Source organism: Oncorhynchus clarkii, chromosome 28, assembly GCF_045791955.1.
Source record: "Oncorhynchus clarkii lewisi isolate Uvic-CL-2024 chromosome 28, UVic_Ocla_1.0, whole genome shotgun sequence".
NCBI classification, from domain to species: domain Eukaryota; kingdom Metazoa; phylum Chordata; class Actinopteri; order Salmoniformes; family Salmonidae; genus Oncorhynchus; species Oncorhynchus clarkii.
Window position 1 is genome coordinate 34519984 of NC_092174.1, and position 7517 is coordinate 34527500.

The window sequence follows — 7517 nt, forward strand, 5'->3', positions numbered from 1 at the left end:
TGGGCCAATCAGCTAGACTGCTTCATGATGTTTAACTGCAGATCGTTTCATTCCTCTCTGTCACACTTATAGTTGGTATTTTACTTGGCCCTCGGTTTCTCAGTTAGGAGAACAGACAAAGATCTGAGAGGGACATACAGAGAAAATTGGCACAAATGGCAAGCAGCATTTGTGGTAAGTCTTTTGATCACAGCACGCTAACATGTAGTAGTATTTACTTCTATTTACCTTTCTGCAATACTATCCTTAAAATGTAACCATTGTTTGTGTTGCTGTCGTTGTTGTAATAAAGATTAGACTACTTTTTAACAGTACACTTTTAAAATGATTAACTGGCAAGCACCATTACATACAGGATTTTTTCCCCTAAGTACCATAATTAACAATTGTTACCACATCTATTCTTAGTAAAAGTCAGGGAAATTATGATGCTGTAAGGTGAGACAGGATCATACATTTCCCACCTCAGATTGAGAGAAAATTGATGATCATGTGGGAAATTTGGTAATCAATCTAAGCACTGGAATCCATGGACAAACAGGTGTTTCAAAAAATGTATCAACCCCTACAAAAATGTCCATCAATTATAATTCCCATAATAATCCACATTTCCTCTTGCTGCAGGATTATTTTCCTGCTGTGAGAAACTGGTCAAATTAAGACAGCGGGTCTGCTTCTTATGCACAGGCTTCGCTCAGGTTGTTTCAAAAGCCTGGAGAAGTTGTCGGCAGGAAGATGATAGGGGTGGAGTACTGTATGGTGGGGTTAAGTACGATGGAAACTAGTGACGCATTGCAATTTGTCAGACCAATAAAATATGTTGCCTGAACCTCCAAACAGAGGTGGTGTTTCAGACTGTTTTTCTGACTTGCAATAACCTAGCTTGCATATGATACAGAGCCTTGCAAATGTATTCATCAAATCTTGGCTTTTTTCATATTTTGTTGCATTACAACCTGTAATTTAACCTGTTTGGGATAGTGGGCAGCATTTTCACGTTTGGATGAAAGGTGCCCAGAGTAAACTGCCTGCTACTCAGTCCCAGTTACTAATATATTAATATTATTAGTAGATTTGGATAGAAAACACTCTGAAGTTTCTAAAACTGTTTGAATGATGTCTGTGAGTATAACAGAACTCATATGGCAGGTGAAAACCTGAGGAAAATCCATCCAGGAAGTGGGAAATCTGAGGTTTGTAGTTTTTCAAAGCTTGGCCTATCGAAAACACAGTGTCTATAGGGTCAAATTGCATTTCCTAAGGCTTCCACTAGATGCCAACAGTCTTTAGAACCTTGCTTGATGCTTCTACTGTAAAGGAGGGGCTCATAAGGGCTCTTTGAGTCAGTGGTCTGGCAGAGTGCCACAAGCTCGTGACGCTCGTTCAGGTGATAGTTAGCTTGCGTTCCATTGCATTTCTGAAGACAAAGGAATTCTCCGGTTTGAACATTATTGAAGATTTATCTTAAAAACATCCTAAAGATTGATTCTATACATAGTTTGACATGTTTCTATGGCGGATATCTCATTGGCTTGTTTTGTCATCTGAGCGCCGTACTTAGATTATTGCATGGTTTGCAATAAAAATCTGACACGGCGGTTGCATTAAGGATAAGTCTATCTTTAATTATGTGAATAACACTTGTATCTTTTATCAATGTTTATTATGAGTATTTCTGTAAATTGATGTGGCTCTCTGCAAAATCACTGGATGTTTTGGAAGCAAAACATTACTGAACGTAACGCGCCAATGTAAACTGAGATTTTCAGATATAAATATGCACTTTATCGAACAAAACATACATGTATGTGTAACATGATGTCCTATGAGTGTCATCTGATGAAGATCATCAAAGGTTTGTGATTAATTTTATCTATATTTCTGCTTTTTGTGACTCCTCTCTTTGGCTGGAAAAATGGCTGTGTGTGATTTTGACCTAACATAATCATATGTTGCGTGTTCGCTGTAAAGCCTTTTTGAAATCGGACACGATGGGTAGATTAACAAGAAGTTTATCTTTCATTTGGTGTGTTGCACTTGTTAATGTGTGAAAGTTACACATTTCTAAAAACTATTTTTGAATTTCGCACGCTGCCTTTTCAGCGGAATGTTGTTGAGGGGTGCCCTAGCCATAAGAAGTTAAAGGTCTTACTCACATCTGCTGTGGAGAGCGTGATCCCACAGTCTTCCGGGAAACAGCTGGTGCTCTCATGCATGTTTCCGTGTTATTTGCCTCGAAGCGAGCATAGAAGTAGTTTAGCTTGTGTAGTTTAGGCTCGTGTCACTGGGCGGCTCTCGGCTGTGATTCCCTTTGTAGTCTGTAATGGTTTTGAAAGCCCTTCCACATCCGATGAGCATCAGAGCCGGTGTAGTGCGATTCAATCTTAGTCCTGTATTGCTGCTTTGCCTGTTTGATGGTTCGTCGGAAAGCATAACGGGATTTAATATAACCTTCTGGGTTAGAGTCCCACTCCTTGAAAGTGGCAGCTTTAGCCTTTAGCTCATTGCAGATGTTGCCTGTAATACATGGCTTCTGGTTGAGGTATGTGCGTACGGTCAGCGTAGGGACGACGTCATCGATGCACTTATTGATGAAGCCAATGACTGATGTGGTGTTCTCCTCAATGTCATCGGAGGAATCCCGGAACACATTCCAGTCTGTGTTAGCAAAACAGTCCTGTAGCTTAGCATCTGCTTCATCTGACCACTTTTTTATTGATCGAGTCACTGGTGCTTCCTGCTTTAATTTTTGCTTGTAAGCAGGAATCAGGAGGATAGTATTAGGGTCAGATTTGCCAAATGGAGGACGAGGGAAAGCTTTGTATGCATCTCTATGTGAGGAGTAAAAGGGTTAGGGTTAGGGTTAGGGTTAGAGTGGTCCAGAGTTTTTTTTTCCTCGGAATGCAGGTCATTCAGCGCTGTCTTAGTGCCAGCCTCTGACTGTGGTGGTATGTAAACAGCTATGAAAAATACAGATGAAAACTCTCTAGGTAGATAGTGTGGTCTACAGTTCATCATGAGATACTCTACCTCAGGTGAGCAATAGCTCGAGACTTCCTTAGATATCGTGCACCAACTGTTATTTACAAAAATCCATAGTCCGCCGCCCCTTGTTTTACCAGACGCCGCTGTTCTAGCCTGCCGGTGCAGCGTATAACCAGCTAGCTGTATGTTGACGGTGACAAACGGTGACGGTGACAAACGGTACCCACAAAGTGTTAGGGCCTAAAAATGAAGCTGTCCCAACAGCAGAGCTTTCTGTTCAGCAACATGGAGTGAATACTCACCATCGCTACACCTGGCTATCAGTGTAGCCTGGTCTAGCAGCGAAACGGTTCATTCAGCCTCATTTACTGCCTTTTTATTAAAAAACATAGCTGATATGACTGACTTGTGTCACGTTCTGACCTTAGTTCTTTTGTTATGTCTTTGTTTAGTATAGTCAGGGCGTGAGTTGGGTGGGTTGTCTATGTTTTTTTTCTATGATTTGGGATTTCTTTGTTTGGCCTGGTATGGTTCTCAATCAGAGGCAGCTGTCAATCGTTGTCCATGATTGAGAACCATACTTAGGTAGCCTGGTTTCACTTTTGAGTTGTGGGTGATTATTTTCCCTGTCAGTGTTTGTGCCACACGGGACTGTTTTGTTTGTTTCGTTCTTTCACCTTGTTATTTTGTATTTTATAGTGTTCAGTTTTACTTATTAAAACTTACCACGCTGCAAATTGGTCCGATATCTCTTACTCCTCGTCAGAAGAAGAGGACGAGCGTTACAACTTGCATAAACCAATGTGGTTTCTACTGACAATTAAGGATACAACGAGCGGATCATTTTGATTAAGACAATGTGCGAGCTAGGATGGACATAGTCAATATAACTATTTGTTCAACACTTTTGAAATGTACAGCGACAGAATTCAGAACATGTGCCGTTCTTATAGTATTCTCCCTGTACACCAAGTTAGAACCTAGGTATAAATAAAGGGCTCATATCATCAGACAATGAAAGTTCTCACAATATTCTATGATCATAATTCTCTAAAACAGTTTATAGGCTATATGTGCAACATCAAGTCAGAACAGTAGGCTAAGTTATGAGGGAGGAAAGGGACCAAATTATTAGGGTGAAGCACATGGGCTACTAACAGCTTACTACACAACATACTGTACACTTAGCATTGAAAAGGATTTGCCACTAGATTGATGAATGATAATGACTGCTTGTCTAGCTTGCTAGCTAAGATTTTGAAAGTATGATTTTTATTTTTTATTTCACCTTTATTTAACCAGGTAGGCCAGTTGAGAACACCTTTATTTAACCAGGTAGGCTAGTTGAGAACACCTTTATTTAACCAGGTAGGCCAGTTGAGAACACCTTTATTTAACCAGGTAGGCCAGTTGAGAACACCTTTATTTAACCAGGTAGGCCAGTTGAGAACACCTTTATTTAACCAGGTAAGCTAGTTGAGAACACCTTTATTTAACCAGGTAGGCCAGTTGAGAACACCTTTATTTAACCAGGTAAGCTAGTTGAGAACAAGTTCTCATTTACAACTGCGACCTGGCCAAGACAAAGCAAAGCAGTTCGACACATACAACAACACAGAGTTACACATGGGATAAACAAAGTCAATAACACAATAGAAAACTTTATATACAGTGTGTGCAAATGTAGTAAGATCATGTTGACATGATCAGTCCAATCAAAGCAACGGTAGATATAAAGTGATTTGACGTCATTTTATCTGTGGCCAATGACCTTTTTGGATGGGTACTTCTAATGTACCTCTATGGCAGCACCCAAGGGGCTTGAATGTTTTTGCTCTACATGTAGATTTTGTGGTGACGTAGTGTCCTCATGAGTGACAGAACACTGAGCCAATCACAGCGCACATAGAGAACATTACCAACCTCTATGCTCCATATTTTCCACTGGCTGCCCCACTACCACAGAAAGCACTGAGCTAGGCTGAAACACCTGTATTTTGGCGGCTTTATTAACTCAAAGATATATGTATTTTTACTTTGTTTGCTGATATGGGACACGTATTAATGCCAAAATAACATGCAAAACAGGCAACAGTAAAAAAATATATATATTTTGTATTTATTTTTGTATATATTTTTTTGCTAAACAGTTGGGCCTCAAAACACCTGCCCTGAATGACTGAGTCTGACTGTCAATGTCCCGCTACTAAACAGACAGACAGACAGACAGACAGACAGACAGACAGACAGAGAGCAAGGGCGAGAGGGTAGATGGGATAGAGAGGGGAGCCGCAGTATTGATCTTTACAGTTCGAGTTTCTTTGTGAAACAGGATCTGTGGAGACCAGAGAAAGGGTTATTTTACAGTTTCCATAGTCACATCCATTTCTATTGATCCTCTGAGTGTTAAGTAACTCTCTCTCTCGCACACACGCACACACGCTCACACACACACACACACATACACACACGCGTACACGCACGCACGCACGCACACACACACACACACACGCACGCACGCACGCACGCACGCACACACACACACACACACACACACACACACACCATTGCAATCATTTTCTCAAGTGTGTCTTTCTACCTTTCTTTCTATCTTTAAATTATTTGTATAGTGAGAGTTGTTCAATCAACTATGAAACAAAACTTTTTCACCTAAACACATCAATTGTAAAAAATACTGATTTCATAACCGAACGCTCCTGATTTCTTTAGAAGATAGCTACTGGCAGATACTACCTCCATATCCAACTCACAGTCTCATGTCAGAATTAGACATTCATCCACGTTTCTCAAACGTCATATTTCAAAGTGTTTAGTTCCTTCTCTGTATTGTTCTAAGGTTCTAAGTTCAGGCATTAACTCAGAATTCTTAAGGTTCATCATTAACTCTGATTGGTTAAGGTTACTCATTATAACTCTGAATGGTTAAGGTTCGTCATTAACTCTGATTGGTTAAGGTTAGTCATTAACTCTGAATGGTTAAGGTTAGTAATTAACTCTGAATGGTTAAGGTTAGGCATTAACTCTGAATGGTTAAGGTTAGGCATTAACTCTGAATAGTTAAGGTAATATGACAAACAACTTTCTATCACTGGTTTCAAACATGCAGCCTTTGGAACCAGAGGGAGATGCTTAAGGGAAGATTGACTAGGAATGCCTTGGAGATCGACCAGTCGATCGTGATTGACTGGTTGATGACCACTGCTCTAGAAAGTTGAGTGAAATTAAATCTTGTGCTTCTCTCTGTAGGCTAATATTTCTGCACAGCAGTCCCAGGGAGCTGCAAGGCAGCCTCGGGGCGATTGTGTGTGCGCACAGCTTAGAGGCAACATTGCCTACAAGTAAACATTTCATTGGATGGTGTATACCATGTTTATTCCGTACATACAACTAGTAAAACTTGAAACTTTACATCATTTTTTGGTATGGGACTAGCACATTTTTTTCTCTATCTTTCTCTCGCTCTGTCTCTCTCACTCTCTCTCTCTCTCTATCTCTCTCTCTCTTTCAGAGCTGAGGGTTGTGTTGCTGGGTTCAAACCGGTCTGGTAAGAGTTCAGTTGGAAACCAAATTCTGGGAACAGAAGCCTTCAATGCTGCCAGAAGCACTGTCATGTGTAAGAAGGGACAGGGAGATGTCTGCAGGAGGAAGATCACGCTGGTGGACAGTCCTGGCTGGGGGAGGGAGTTTCAGTTGTGTGATACTGCTGAGATTGCTAAACATGAACAGCAGCACAGTGTGTCTCTATGCCCCCCTGGACCCCATGCTTTCATCCTTGTGGTTGAGGTGGACTTGTCATTCACTAATACATTCAGAAGGTCAGTGGAGGGTCATGTCCAGCTCTTTGGCGAGAGAGTCTGGAGTTACACCATCTTACTGTTCACATGGAAGGACTGTCTGGGGGACAGAAAAATTGAGCAATTCATTGAGGGTGAAGGATAGGTCCTTCAATGGCTTATAGAGAAATGTGGGAGAAAATATCATGTTCTCAGCAATGAGGACAGGGGTGATGGCACACAGGTCACAGGGCTACTGCACAAGACAGAGGTGATGGTGGCAGGAAACAGTGGCAACCATTTTGAAATTGAGACCTCGCAACTGCAGAAAGTAGAGAAGGAGAGAAGGGAAGTGAAAGAGAGAGCTCAATAAAGATTTCTTAGAGCTCAGAAGCAAAGAAAGACAACGAAAGCCCTAAAAGGTTCGTCCAAGTGTATTAATGACTGATCACTTGAGGCTCATATTGTAAATGTTATGCAGTGGTGGAAAAAGTAGCAACTTGACTTACTTGAGTAAAAGTAAAGATTCCTTAATAGAAATGTACGCAATTAAAAGTGAAAGTCACCCAATAAAATACTAATTGAGTAAAAGTATAAAAAGTATTGGGTTGTAAATATACTTAAGTATCAAAAGTGCATGTAATTGCTAAAAAAATACTGAAGTATCAATAGTCAAAGTAAAAGTATAAATCATTTCGCATTCCATATATTATCAAGCAAACCAGAGGGCATGATTTT

The 7517-nt window shown here is 40.6% G+C and overlaps 1 pseudogene; it reads left to right on the top strand.

The window, feature by feature from the left end:
* The first annotated feature begins 6615 nt into the window (after positions 1-6615).
* LOC139386766 (GTPase IMAP family member 9-like) lies at positions 6616-7152 on the top strand (annotated as a pseudogene).
* Positions 7153-7517: the final 365 nt, after the last annotated feature.